Consider the following 14,500-nt stretch of genomic DNA (forward strand, 5'->3'; position numbering starts at 1 on the left):
TTTGATAGATATATAATCATATGTAAAATAGTCTTTTACCAAAAAATCACCACCAAAGAAAAAATTAAATTTAACTTAAAACAAAGAAACAACAAAAGCAAGCAAGCAACAAACAAACAAACAAAAAGGAGCCGAGATGGGGTTGAGGCATTCAGTAGCCCTCTGACCTGGCCTGAGAGCAATCCTGCATTAGAGCTGAGGAAAGAATAGGGGGCTGAGGTGCTCAGTCATCTTTCTGCTTGGGGCCTTGCACAGTCACATTGGCCAGGGCAGTGACGCTGTGGGGGTGGAGGATGAGGCATTTGGCATCTGGGAGGTGCTTCTTGGCTTGTTGATGGGGCATAGGTAGATGCTCAAAAGCTTTCCACACAGAAAGTCGCGGAGGGAGATATTCTGGAATTGACAAAGGGAAAGGCCTTGGCTGCAATTAGAATGGCACAGCTTGGTGTGCAAAATTATGGCCCCAGGAAGAGGACGCTGAAGCCATCTTTGTACAGCAAGTGGTCAGGTCCTTCGGCCTGCTCTTCAGCAAAGATCTCAAAGGCTAGCAGAGTCAGCTCCGCCAGGCTCAAGGCCCCATCCAGGGACACATGTCAGAAGTCCACCAAACGCTTAGCATCCTGCTGGAAGTAGATGGGAGGCATCAGCCATAGTCTGAGGTTCTGAGAGCTGTAGCTTCTGGGCAACGAATGCCTCTTGCTTGATGATTTAGCTCTGGCCTTCCTCTGCCCCGATGTCTACACAGCCAGGCGACAGCCCGGCCTTCTGTTCCCGTAGCACCTTTCCTAGTTCCCATAGCCCTGGCTCCAGTCTTACCCACAGCTGCCCCACCGCAATCACAGGTATGCTTCCCAAAAAACTCACATTCAGCGGCTAGATTGCCCAGGTGCTGTGCCATGACTCTCTGGACAGGCATTGTTGGCATAAAGGGAGGGAGTGCTTACTCTCATTAGGGCTGAGCTGAATTCTACTTCTACGATGCTACAGGGCTGAGAAGCTGCAAGCCAGAGAACTTTGGGTACGCCAGGGCCCGTCCTTGCCCCGCCAGTGGTGTCCAAACTCCTGGGGTACTAGAAGAGAACAGGCACCCTTGCAATAAAGGCTCCTGGTTTGCACTTCAGCAAAGCCTTCTTGTTGTAAAAGGTGTCTTAAAAAAACAAACAAACAAACAACAAAAAAAAAACAGTACCCAAGGCCACTTGTCTTTTGAGGTATTCCGCCTTTGGGCCTCCTCAACCATTTGACGTCCTTGGTGTGGAGAGGCTGGGTCATGCCCGCATACCAGGCTGGCTTGATGGAAATGAGAAGGGCTCCGATGACAGGCACGCAAAGATTCTCAACTCAAGACACAACCTTAGGCAGGTCACAGTCACAGGGGAATAGAGCAATTGGGTCAAAGAAAGTCGAGTGGAAGCCAGCAACCAGGGCAGGGACTTCAGGGCGAGAGGTTCCCTGTCCCCAGAAAGGATCTAGAGCAAGCCAAGCAGGAAGAAGCAGACGGCTCAGACTAAGAGCCCATTGTGGCAACCAGTCTTCCTCCATCCTGCAGTTGGTTCCTGAAGCTGCTCCTCAGTGAGACCTGCTACTTGGAGCCATGTGAAGGGTCAAAGAAGAAAGAGGACGATAAAAGCTACAAGCATGCAGATTGGGGCTAGCATTACCTCCAGGAAACAGAACTTAACTCTCATTGGCTGGAGAGGTGTAAGTCATGCACGAATAGGTTCGGGGATGCTGAGGGCATAGAGGTGGGATCTAGGGGTCCCAGGACCTAGAACTTCCCTGGCTCGTTGTGGGAGAAGTAGGGGTGAGGGCTGCTGCCCCTTGCTGCCAGCCCAGAAGCCACTCCCACTTCCGGTCCAGCTCTGTAGAACAAGGCACTTCAAAAACTATCCTCTGAAAGAGTCTTCTTGCGGGACCATATGTACTTTTCAAATGAAGACTGGCTTATTTGTTTGTTTGTTTGACTGCTCAACTAGTGAGTCTGGCTTTTGCCTGCCACATCTATATCTCCTGGGTTTTCCTTTTCTCTCTTCCTCAGGCTGAGACTCTAAGCATTATATAGAACAAGACTGATATTAGTATTTAGCATTTAAAATAATAAAGTAAGAGTGTTCTAGTAAAAACAGGAATATATCATTACTTGTTTCTTTACTTTTTTTTTTTTACAGTCATTGTTGAGTATAGCTGGGTAAATGAGAGACAGCACATTATTTAGCTCTCTGTAATTAACCATCATTATCAGTGAGGCTTTTGACTAATTACCTGGAATGGGTTAGTGTAGAGTAGATCACATTGCTTGGCGTAGGCCAGAGTCAAGAGCAGACAGGATGTACTCTTTCCTGTGTCTTCAAGATTCTATCTCCACTCTCTCTAGGCTATCCTGTGGTCATCGCCTTTTTACTGCTCAGATCTGTCTGCTGAAAAGGCCCAGGGCTGTGTGGTTTCCATCCCCAAATGTTCTCTTTCCTACACAAGTTCCTGCTACATCACATGGTGGAGACAGAAGTCTCTAACTCTGGTATACACGATGAGTCTTAGCAGCGAATCCTCTGCTCAGCATAATTTCTTTTCAGTGGAGGAAAGAACAATCTACACTCTCTCTATTAGCTGAAGCAGGGCCTGTCGCCCACCCAGGACGTGCTAAAGTCTGTTACTATCACTGCTCTTCTCTATGTGCAGGAACGGATGCTCATTACTTATCAGTACATTTTAGCAGATTTTGTCATGGATGATTTTTTCCCACTTGGTCTGACATTCACCAAAGCAGCTACATTCCACACATTGCTGGAGAAACTACTTGCACCAAATTCCTCCCATCAGCAAACTGTCCTTCAGACTTTGTAGCTTCCCTGAGGTCGATGAGCAACATACCACCCCCTGCATTTGTAGTTTCTAAGAAACCCTGCTTGAAGGTAAACACAATCAATGTACCTTTTTTCTGCTTTCTAAAAAAAAAAACAACAACGACAACAAAAATTGACTTTTTTTTCTTAGCATCCTACTAATCTGATTTCCATTCCTGTCTGTCACTCAGCATGACCCAAAACTTCCCACTATAAACGTGATTCTAGGCTGAAGTCATAGCCAGTGAGTGAGTAGCTATTCTACAGTGAAACATTTAAATTTCTCCCTTCTATCAGATTATCACCACAGTGCACTAACAAAAGCAGTGTGTTTATCAGACATACAGAAAAGGTGAGCAGCTCTCAAGCTAACTACCAAAAGATCTTGCTTTTTTTTCTTAAAGCTTCTGTGTTCTATATATCAAAGCAATGAACTCAGAAACAATGAGCCTGTGAGGATGTTTACTGGGCTCTCTCCCATTGTTTAGAGATCTCTGCAATATCTGCAATGTATTCTTTTTAAATATATTTTATTAATTTATTCATATTACATCTAAATAGTTATCCCATCCCTTGTATCCTCTCATTCCTCCCTCCCTCCCATTTTTTCCTTACTCTTCTCCCCTATGACTGTGACTGAGTGGGACCTCCTCCCCCTGTATATGCTCATAGGATATCAAGTCTCTTTTGGTAGCCCGCTATCCTTCCTCTGAGTACCACCAAGCCTCCCCGTCTAGGGGATATGGTCAAATATGGCAATCCTTTTATGATGATATAATGGTGAGAAGAACCCATTTTCTAAGCTGCCAAGGAGCAGGTTGACAAACTGATCTACTGTCAACCCATCATGTCTCTCCTAAGTGGATATAGAAAAGGTCTACTTTGTTTATTTTATGATGACTGATGATAAAGGACACTATTCTTGGGGTTTAAAGAAGGTCAAAGTGGCAAGTCCTTCCTCAGACCTGTTTATTCCCATGATGTTTATTTTCTGATCCACAGTGGATCTAGATGAACAAGAAAGAAATCATACTTGAAACTCAGGATGGCAGCCTTAGCTAAACAGTACAGTGAAATTGTCAGGATGCACAGGATGCTACTGTGTCCATTGGCAGAAGTCCTGATTTGAGTCATCCTTCTGTGGTAGTGAGGGCATAAGAAAAGATTGTAAAGGAGAGAACAGATGGCAGAGAATGGAGTTGATATGGAGAATGTAACCATGGAATTTCTTCTGATAAAGTCACTTGATACTTTGAGGTATACCCAGTAACAATCACTAGAGTGCCCATGACAGGCACTTGTCTCTTAGGGAATTCATTTTAAGCACCAGTATACAAGAAATGTTTGATATCGTGCCATAAATCAGTGATGCGAGAACTTGAGAGTTTCTCTGAACCATCTATCTAATTCTCACATAGTCAAAGGGATGAAATTTTAGAACAACAAATAAGAAGCAGCAGCATTGTAGGAGCTGCAAAGCCACATCATTCCTATTATGTAACATTAGCCACCAGAAGATTTGGAACAAGTACTAAATAATGTCACGATGGGATGAAGTAGAAAGAATCCAGAGAAGCCATGTTAGGTTCAGTGAGAATAGAATGCTGCCAACCTGTCTAACATGATACTGGGGAGACGAGGATTCATAAGCCACTTCATGTTTCTGTCCCAACACATTGTAAACTTTTAAAAGCATCACAGTACGTTGAGATAGAGCACTTGCATTACACTTGTCTTATTGGCAAGCACACTGCAAGAGATGCCCAAGAATGGCTGGATTTCATACTATATCTTCAGGTCTCTATGCTCTGGGTGACACTGACTGAAGGTGGACCTGCATCTGTCAACACAGGCAGTGACCCATGAAGAGACAAGAATGCAAACCCAGTTCAGAATAACTTCATCAACCTGGACCAGACTTTTGGGAGTCCAGTGCCAGGTGGTTCCTTATCAGCATATTTAAAACACAGTACAATTTGGAAAAAGGTTCTCAGGAAGTAATCATTCCAATTACAGGCACACAATGAAGCTTAAGATGCAACCACATGGAAACTCCTTTACAAGGTACATGTGACCGTGAGAGTGGCTTATATAGCCAAAAGGCTTAGAACCTAGTGAGGTCTCTGATAGCATTAAGGTAGATCAGCATGATATAAATACATGGACATCTCCTCTAAAGACAGGTTGCAGTCTATGGAAGGAAGGGTCTGGAATAATCATTGTGGGGAATGTGGATGAGGTCAGCTTCTACAGCAAAAGGTGGCTGAGGTCTGCAGCCACAATAGCAAAAAGGTCACCAGGTAATTAACAAAATCCACTCCTGTAAATGTTTTTTTTTTATTCCTTCAGAAGATGGGATGACATGAGAACTATATCCAAGCTTTACTAACACATGACTTGAGCTGAGCCCAGATTGTTTCTCTGTAGCTATCCCTAGGCTGAGGCCTGGAAACTTCTAGCCTCCAAACAATCTAATCTCCTGCAAGCTTGGACCTTGAAATCTTCAGCTTCCAGCCTCTGCCTGCTATCTTATGCCTAGAGTGTTATCAGCCTCTGAGACTTACTGTTGAATATGCCCACCCTTTCTAAACTCTGAGTCACTGGTTCAATTCAGCTGCTCTGGCTCAAAACTCCTCCCCAAACTGAGTGATCAAGACTGGCTTCTCTCAACTTTTCACTGAATTGTTCTGCTTGGAAAAACTGGCCCTGAACTCCATGAATTGAACTGCACAAACTCAACGGCACCTAACTGTATTGTTCTCTGTCTCTCTGTCTCTGTCTTTGTCTCTGTCTCTGTCTCTGTCTCTGTCTCTGTCTCTGTCTGTCTCTCTCTCTCTCTCTCTCTCTCTCTCTCTCTCTCTCTCTCTCTCTCTCTCTCTCTCTCTCTGATGCTCTCTTAGGCAGTTTCTCTTTCCTGTCAGTTTTGGTGACAGTTGGGCATATACTACTTCTGACTCATTCTGTCGAATATTTTTCTGATTTGTCACTTTATCTTTCCCTCAATTAGACATCATTGTTTGGCATCGAAGGTTATAATAAAAGCACACCTATATTCTACTGAGAGCAATTAAAGGTGAGTATACCACCCAGAGGACTAATATTACTTAAATATTAATTAAAGGTATATACTAAGGGCCTGTTTGTATTCCAGCAGGATCACACAGGTCCACATCTTCAGATGTGATTCTTTGCCAGAGTATATTTAAAATTCCTCCACATACTTGCAGATATTAAATAGATATTTAATCTCCTCCATTGAGAAGAGGCCTCAGTGTGTTTAACATTCATGGTTTTCCTAGTGGTCTGTGTACAAAGTACTAGCGCACAAAGACCTTGGTGTCCCCAATATCCCCTCCTTTCTAATTTTTAAAAAAGAAAATAGTGGCTATACTAGGGGCCAGTGTTGAATGCATTACCTTTGATATGGGTAGTTTAATTAATACAGGCAACCATAAGAGATTTATAATAGTAGTTAACAGAGGGCTGTGGAAAGGGGAAAGTCATCCTTAATTTACCCATCTCTTGATTAATTTCTGCTAGCATTTTTGCTTTGACCAAAAGGGATGTGATATAGCCTATTCCACATATATTGGGGGATGGAAAGACTTGGAGGGGTCAGGAGCTCCACAAGGAGACCGTTAAGCTCAGTGGATCTGAACCCAGGGGGCCTGCACAAACTGATGTCCCAACCAAAGACATTGCAAGCAAAGAAGGAACCCCCTGTTCAATGTAGCTGATGAACAGCTCATTCTCCGTGGTGTGTGTGTGTGTGTGTGTGTGTGTGTGTGTGTGTGTGTGTGTGTGTGTGTGTGTGTAGGGAGCAGGGACTGCCTCTGATATGAACTCTCCTGCCTGCAATTTGATCACTTCCCCTTGGTGGGGTGGCCTGGCAGGCACACAGAGGGGAGGGAATGCAGGCTATCCTTATGAGACTTGATAGGCTGAGGTCGGATGGTAATGGAAGTGGGCTCACCTGTCTGAGGTCTAGGGAAGGGGAATAGGACAGAAGAGGAAGGGAGGGTGGAAACAGGAAGATAAGAGTGATGGGATAATTATCGGGACATAATGTGAATAAATTATAATACATAAAAATAAAAAAAATAAAAAATAACTCTTAGCATGGCAAAACAATATAATACTGTCTCCTCTCATAGGTGTATCTTTATTTTCCCTGACAAAGGCATTTGAAATCTGCACTGACAAAAATTAACATGTGACACAGTCACTTGTTTTCCCAAAGGCTTGGCTTGAAGACTTAAAGCTCTGATGTCTCTCCAGGTTGTCAGCTTATTCTTCCTGTTAGGACACCTCCTTTGATGGATTTGTCATTTGCCTTCAGATGCGTCATTCATCCTGTGGTCTCTGGTCAGATGTTTTAGATGTCTCATCGTCTAGTGGTCTTTGTATGTCCATCTGGTACTCTGCTCACTTTCTGGACAGACCTAAGCATACCCTTGCCTCAATGTTAGAACACCAGGCTCCTTTGTTTTTATTCAGCATTTACTTTAGGTTGTGTTTCCTTTAGGGAAGATGCTTTGAGACAGGGGAAAAAGCATTAACCTTTAAAATAAAACTTATTTTTAATTTAAAGTTATTATAGCTAAATAGTATGTGAGGATTTAGGTCAGTGTAGCTATCCTCATATTTATTTATCTATTTACTTATTTATTTGTCAATTAAGTATCTGATTTGTGTCATTTCATAATAGCTTGACTCTTTGGATAGCAAGAGATTTCAGTAACATGATTAATATTAAAATTTCCCAAATCATTTGCTAGCACAAGCAGGACCATTATTAATAGTGCTTAACTTCTTTGAGAGTCCTAGAAAGGAAATGCATAACTTCATTTTCAAGTTTCAGAGTGATGCAGTGGTAGTTTTCTGGAGTTTCTAAGGTCCCATGGTATGCCTGGGGCTGTGGTCTGTAGCTGACTAGTTAGGGAGCGGCATTACGCGTGACTGTAGTGCACTTTAAGCATAGATCGTGACATATCTAACAGCAGAGAATGTCGAAGACATAGCTATATTTCCAGATGTCAAGCTGATGGCCACTCAGTACTAATTATGCATTAGCAGTTTAGAATGCTGTATAAAAATTGTCTTTATATCATATAAGACAATGCCTTTAACAGAGGAGCCTCTTTCAACTATTTTTTCTTGCCAGAGGCTGATCTTTTTTCAAACCAAGGCAAAGCAGAAAACCAAAGAATAGACAAAACCCATTAAATAAGCAGTGGTTATTAACCTTTAAAGATATAAACTTAAGGGGTTTAACTTAAGATTTGGGATCTTTAAATTATAAGACAGCTTTAGTCCTGAGTTTTAAAACACTTCCTACTATGTAATGGGATATTTAGAACTATCCGAAAAATAATTATATAATTGTGGTTTCCTGTGTAGGAATGAAAATTTATATTCAGGTTATTGCAAGTGGAAAAATAATCACAGCACAACAGTTCCACAGAGGAAGAAGTTACTGGGAGGCTTTAGTTTTTACTACGTCCTGCAGAAATTCTGATGTAACAGTGTTAGGCTGTACCAATAAATAATTTTAGGTGAAAACTTCAAGATAATCTAATTTTAGTTGATGGTATTTTGGGTTAAATTCTTTTTGGCTTGCATGGGGATTTAAGAAATATACGATTCCATTTGCATAATTTTAGTTATCACATGAAATATTTTAAATACTTTTTTATTTCAATTTATTCCTACTTTTCTTTTTAAATTCTCCTCAAGCCTCTTTAGGTTGTTATTTTCAATTTTTTGTTATATTATACAGAAATATAAACTGAAATTTTAGTACAAAAAGACAAGATACAATTTTTAATTTTGCTAATGCTGTGGTCAAACGGATGAAGTTGGGCTCCGCGTCCTCACTCCACTGCTGCCCAGTACAGCTGCTTCCCAGATTCCACTGTTGGAACTGCGAGGGTTCTTGGATGCTAATTCACAGGACATGGATTTCTCTCTCTTACTTCCTGCTACTCTTCCTCCAGGCAACTGTCAAGATTCACAACTTGCTTGCTCTTCCATTTTCCCTTCAATCTTTACTAAAATTGTCTTCAAACTTCCTCCTGAGTCTGCTCAAGAATTCTTTTACTGATAAGACTGGGAACTCTGGAAGGAACACTTACTCTTTCTAGTAACGTCATGAACTGTGAGATCATCTGGCAACCATGATGCCATTAAAGATCAAAGAGTGAAAGAAGTCAAAAGCTTATGTTCCTTAGAATCAGAAGATAAGATGAGCTGCCCCCCATACCGCTTCTCTCTCGACTTTATGAAGAAAATATCGTCTTAGCTTATTCCTTGATTGTTGGGTAGAGGAAATTTTGTATAGGGTAAAAAGGAAGGGAAGGTGACATGTCATTCCTCAGGTGAAGAAAGTCTTTTGGATTTCAAACAAACTTGAACGGAAGAAATAAGAATTTGTAGAGGACCCAAGAGGGAAGCAGGAGTGATTTGGTGCTCTTCACAAGGGGTGTCTTAGAGTTGGGACGTTCCTGCCGGCCTCTTGGTAAAAACCATAGTTTGAATCATCAATGACTGTAAGAGACACCATATCCGGCACTGTTTCTTCAAACTGCTGAAAGCACTGAATTCTGAGTCATCTCAACTGTGTGTCTAAGGAAATAATTAGCTTGTCCTTCGTGAGAGGATCTTGCTGTCCTCAGGGAATTAATTTTGTGTTTTAATCAGCAATAAATTTCATAATTTTCTCTCGTCTCCCAATTCTCTATCCAAATATCAGAAAGTCAAAAGAATAGACACTCATAAGTAAGAAGGGGAGGAAACCTCACAGACGTTTCTGCTCATCCCCGTCTTTCTAGATTTGTGACTCAACCACCAGAGAATGAGATAATTGTGAGATGCAGGGAAATAGGCAATAGTGCACACAGCACAATGCAAGTGTGAGATGCAGGAAGTGAGGGGCTAGTGCTAAGCAACTTAACTACGAGATGCAGTTTTGTTTGTCCTAGAAAGCTTCATATGTTCATAAGATTTTTTTTTTTTTAGACACAAAGTTTTTCTGTGTAGCCTTCATGGTCTTAGTCTCACTTTGTAGACCAGGCTGGCCTAGACCTCACAGAGATCTGCTTGCTTCTGCCTCCTCAAGTGCTGGGATTACAGATGTTCACTCTCATGTCCAGAGTAAGATCTTTTTCTATCAAAGGGGTTCAGTTTGGCAAAGGCTTATATTTCCTGAACCTCTCCTTTCCCTTTTGTGTCAATTGACCAATCAGATCAGCTTGTAAACTTGAGCTCCCACCACTGGGATACAAAATTGTCACCATCAATGGCAGGAATGAAAGGCAGAAGCCATATTTGCTAAATGTCCTTGCTAGCATGTTTTGGGTTCTGGTGCTGTGTTTTTGGAAAATTAAATTGCCTTGATGAGTTACAACTGAACACATGGAATAAGTCTAATATGATGCTAAGAAGAATAAGTCAGAGAAGTTTTGTTGAAATAAAATATAGAGAAACTGAGATCCATTCCATATGTGTATCTAAACACATTGCAAAGGTTACGAATTGCTTAACTATGTTCACAGCAGCCTTATTTGTAATAGCCAGAATCTAAAAATAACCTAGATGTCCCCCAAGAGAAGAACGGATAAAGAAACTGTGGTACGTTTGTACAATGGAATACTATTAAGCTATCAAAAAAGAAAAAAGGGAAATTTTGAAATGTGCAGGCCAATGGATGAAACTAGAAATGATTATCATGAGTGAGGTATCCCAGATCCAGAAAGACACACATAGTATATATTCACTTATAAGTGGATATTAGCTCAACATAGATGTCCTCTGAGAGACTCCACCCAGCAGGAGATCAGGACAGATGTTGGGATGTGCTGCAGGACTCCAGGTGGAACACTGAGAGTGCTATGGAAGAATGGGAGGATGGAAGGACCCAGAGGGTTCAGGAGGCCCACAAGGAGACCATTAAGGCTGGTGACTCTGCAACCAGGAGGGGCCTGCAAAACTGTTGCAACAACCAAGGACAATGCATGTAGTAAACCTAGAGGCCCTGTTCAGATCTAGCCAATGGGCAGCTCATTCTCTACAGTAGTGGGGAGTATGGGGACTGCCTCTGACATGAACTCCGGTGCCCCTGATTTGATCACTTCCAATTGGTGGAGAGACCTGGTAGGCACCCAGAGGAAGGGGAAGCAGGCTATCTGATGAGACCTGATAGGTTGTGGCCATGTGGTGGGGGAGGAGGTCCTCTTCTGTCAGAGATCTAGCAGAGGAGAATAGGGCAGAAGAGGGAGGGAGGGTGGGAATGGAAGTGTGGGAAGATACAAGTGAGGGGATAACATTCAGGCTGTAATCTGAATAAATTATAATAAATAAAAATAAAAAGATAAAGTTTCAAAGTACTTAGGGAGAGGCGAGTTGCATAGCACTTGTGTTGTCTGTCAGAATGGGTCAGATGGTAGCTTCTGTGTGAAGTAACCTCCAGAAAGTTCAAGTTGTCAACACCTCTGAAATAGTGGGCTTTTGACTTATAGAGTCAACTGAAATTTAATTAAATGGAGAAGAGTTATGTTTCTTAATGACTTTATTCTTCTGTACATTCTGTCTGTAAATACAGGTTGAATAGCCACAAGAATGGTGAATTTTCATAATAGATACCACTATCATTTTGAAAAGCTGCAGAGAATGATTAAAATTATTGGTTTTTTTTACATAACAGCTTGACGCACATTTATATTTCTGATTATTAAAAAAATTGCAAAATGTTTTTGTTGCATGCCTGTTATTTCAGTAATATTTGTTTGGAATATACCAATAGTATAGGTAGATTTTTACATTAAATCAGCAAAAAAAAATTGGCCAATTAGTTTATTAGGTTTTGGTATTTCTAAAGGACTCAGTTTTATCTTTAAGTAAGAGATCCATTGTACCAAGCATACATTCAAAAGGTAATAATATAAAGGAAGTCTCACCTCAGTAATGCATCACCGAAGGGTATCTCATATAGAATGTCTTCTGCTAGTTTTGCAGGAGTTGCCATGGAGCATGTGGGACCTCAGGATTTTCAGATCAGTGTAAACCTTATGGAAATAGTTGCATAGGCAGTATAAAAATTATAATAAACAAAATCTAGTGTCATTGTTTTTTGACCATAAGGATGTCACTCCAGACTATAGGGCAGTCTTCCTTTTCTCCATTTTTAATCTAGAACTAATGAGCAGGAGAGTCAGTCAAGTATCACATATGCTTAGAAATTTTGATAGATATTTCTTCTCAAAATTGAAGATATATGAAAAGATTTGTGAAAAGGAAAGATGTAATATATCATATAATTATATATATAAGATATGAATATATTAGCTATAATTATATGTTTACATTATAATTTCATCACATAGATGTTATATATTTGTTATACATCATATATATATAAATACAATGTATGAGTAATACATAAACATATTATATTGTAAAACATAAATATGAATTCATGCATGTAGACTAGGAACACAAATAAATAGGCTTCCTTTATGCATAACATATCATACAATATATATTATTACAGCAATTGGCAGATAGACATCCAGCAAGATGTTACTTGATTTTAGACATGGATTTGACAAATGGACAATGAATAAACTGGTTTCACTTATTTTACTGAATGACGTTGACATATCCTCATTCTTTAACAATTCTCAATATAGTATGAATTTTGATGTTGCACTATTATCACTATTATTCCTCATATTTCAGAGCAAATCATTTCAGTATCCTAAACCTTAGGCCCAATAAAAGCTTACTCGATGACTAAGATTCAAATAGTCAAGGCATGGCTGGTGTAGTTGATGTGTGGAGGTAGCTGGGCATCCATCTTTCTGCCCAGGAAGGTAAAGTGTAAACAACTGCCAGGGGAGGCTATTTTCTTCTGAAATGCCTGGATGGGAGTTTCTGTGTGAAGTGCCCTCCAGAAAGTTCAAGTTGTCAACACCTCTGAAATAGTGGGCTTTTGACTTATAGAGTCAACTGAAATTTAATTAAATGGAGAAAAGTTATGTTTCTGAGTGACTTTATTCTTCTGTATGTCTGAGCTCAAAGTTGAAGTATGAAGTATGTAAGCTGTATGAAATCTCTTGCATAGACTATTTCAGATTATCAGATAGAAGTTTTTATTGTATTACCCTAAATCTGTATCACAAAAGGCTCAGTGCATATTTATTTTAATGCAAAATGATCATATTTCATAAGGATATGGATAAATTAATATATCTCTGCCTACAGATATGCTTTGAAAAAGAAAGATAATTTTAAGAATTAAATATAGAATTGAGAACAGGGAAGGCTACTCCCCAGTGGATTATGAGTATTTAATTTTTAAGTTTATAGTGGAAAATAGAAATAGGTTTTATTCTTATTTGTAACTGAGGCTAAACTTCTTAACGGATAAAAATTGTATTAGTTTGTGTTTCTATTGCTATGATGAGACACCATGACCATAGCAATTCTTATGAAAGAAAACATTTAATTGGGGGGGGGCGTTGCTTACAGTTCAGAGGTTTAGTCCGTTATCACCATGGTGGGAAGCATGGCTGTGTGCAGGCAGACATGGCTGGAGAGGTAGCTGAGAGCTCTATATCCTGATCAACAGGCAGAAGAATTGACAGGGAGCCTTTACTTGAGCTTCTGAAACCTGAAAGCCCAGTGACACAGCTTCTCCAACAATATCGCACAGTCTCCAACAGGGCCACACTTCCTATGCCACTCCCAATGAGTCCACGTGTACTCAGTGGGTCACGAGTCACAGGTTTTTTATTCAAACCTGAAAACAAACTTATTACTTACTAAACAAAGCAGCTATGAAGACAAATTAAAATAAAATGAATTTCTTCCTTGTAAAGAGAAGTGTTTCAAAACTCAGCCACTTTAGCTCAGGACGTCTCAGTGAGAACGAGAAAGGCAATTGCCTAAGTTGGGGAATATTTGTGCAACAACTTCTAAATCCTCTGGGTTTTTGTTGTTGTTTAATTTTTCCTTACTATATCTGAAATCGGAGATGAGGAAACAAGGGGATCCATTTCTTTAAGATGCTTCAGTTATCAGATCTTTCCAAGGGGTTTTCCAAGCATTAGTATTCTAGACACCAATTTTAGTAGAAATTGTGCCTTAAGCAACTAGAATCAAATAATTGCTTAAAAAAAAAAAAAAGGAAAACAGCAGGTTCACCTAGTGGCTCAAAGAGGCTGCAGTACAGTTTCTCTTTGTAACCCACATGCATATTTAAAATATTTCTTTGAAAATGACAGCAATAGAGGTATAAAATATAGGCACTGACCACGTGTTACAGAATTTTAGAGAAGATTAAATTTAGGAATGTCTGTAGAGTGCTTTGTGAAGTTTCTAGTCAAGTGCTAACACTCATAAATATCATCTCTTCCATTTCCTTTTTTATTCTCGCTTTCATTCCATTATATCATAGTTATTTAAATGAGAATTGTTGACCCACAGGGGACTTATGCCATTGTGTGAGACATAGAGGATGGATTTTAAATGCAGGTCTATATTGAGACATATACTGATGCTCAATATAAATCATAGGTAATTTATGGCAGGAGATAAGAAGTGAGAAATGACAGCAACTGTGTATTAGTGCTGACATGATACGAAGACCTTTTACTACA

The 14,500-nt window shown here is 40.2% G+C and overlaps 1 pseudogene across 1 annotated transcript in view; it reads right to left on the reverse strand.

The window, feature by feature from the left end:
* Positions 1-223: 223 nt before the first annotated feature.
* Positions 224-14,500, reverse strand: part of LOC311605020 (lysophospholipid acyltransferase LPCAT4-like) — a 45,205-nt pseudogene continuing 30,928 nt past the window's right edge. Inside the window, exon 2 of the transcript in view lies at positions 224-1,862. The product of the transcript in view is annotated as a lysophospholipid acyltransferase LPCAT4-like (transcript). The remainder of the gene's footprint in view (positions 1,863-14,500) is intronic.

This window comes from Acomys minous (genome assembly GCF_964271855.1).
Source record: "Acomys minous genome assembly, chromosome: 9".
Lineage (NCBI taxonomy): Eukaryota > Metazoa > Chordata > Mammalia > Rodentia > Muridae > Acomys > Acomys minous.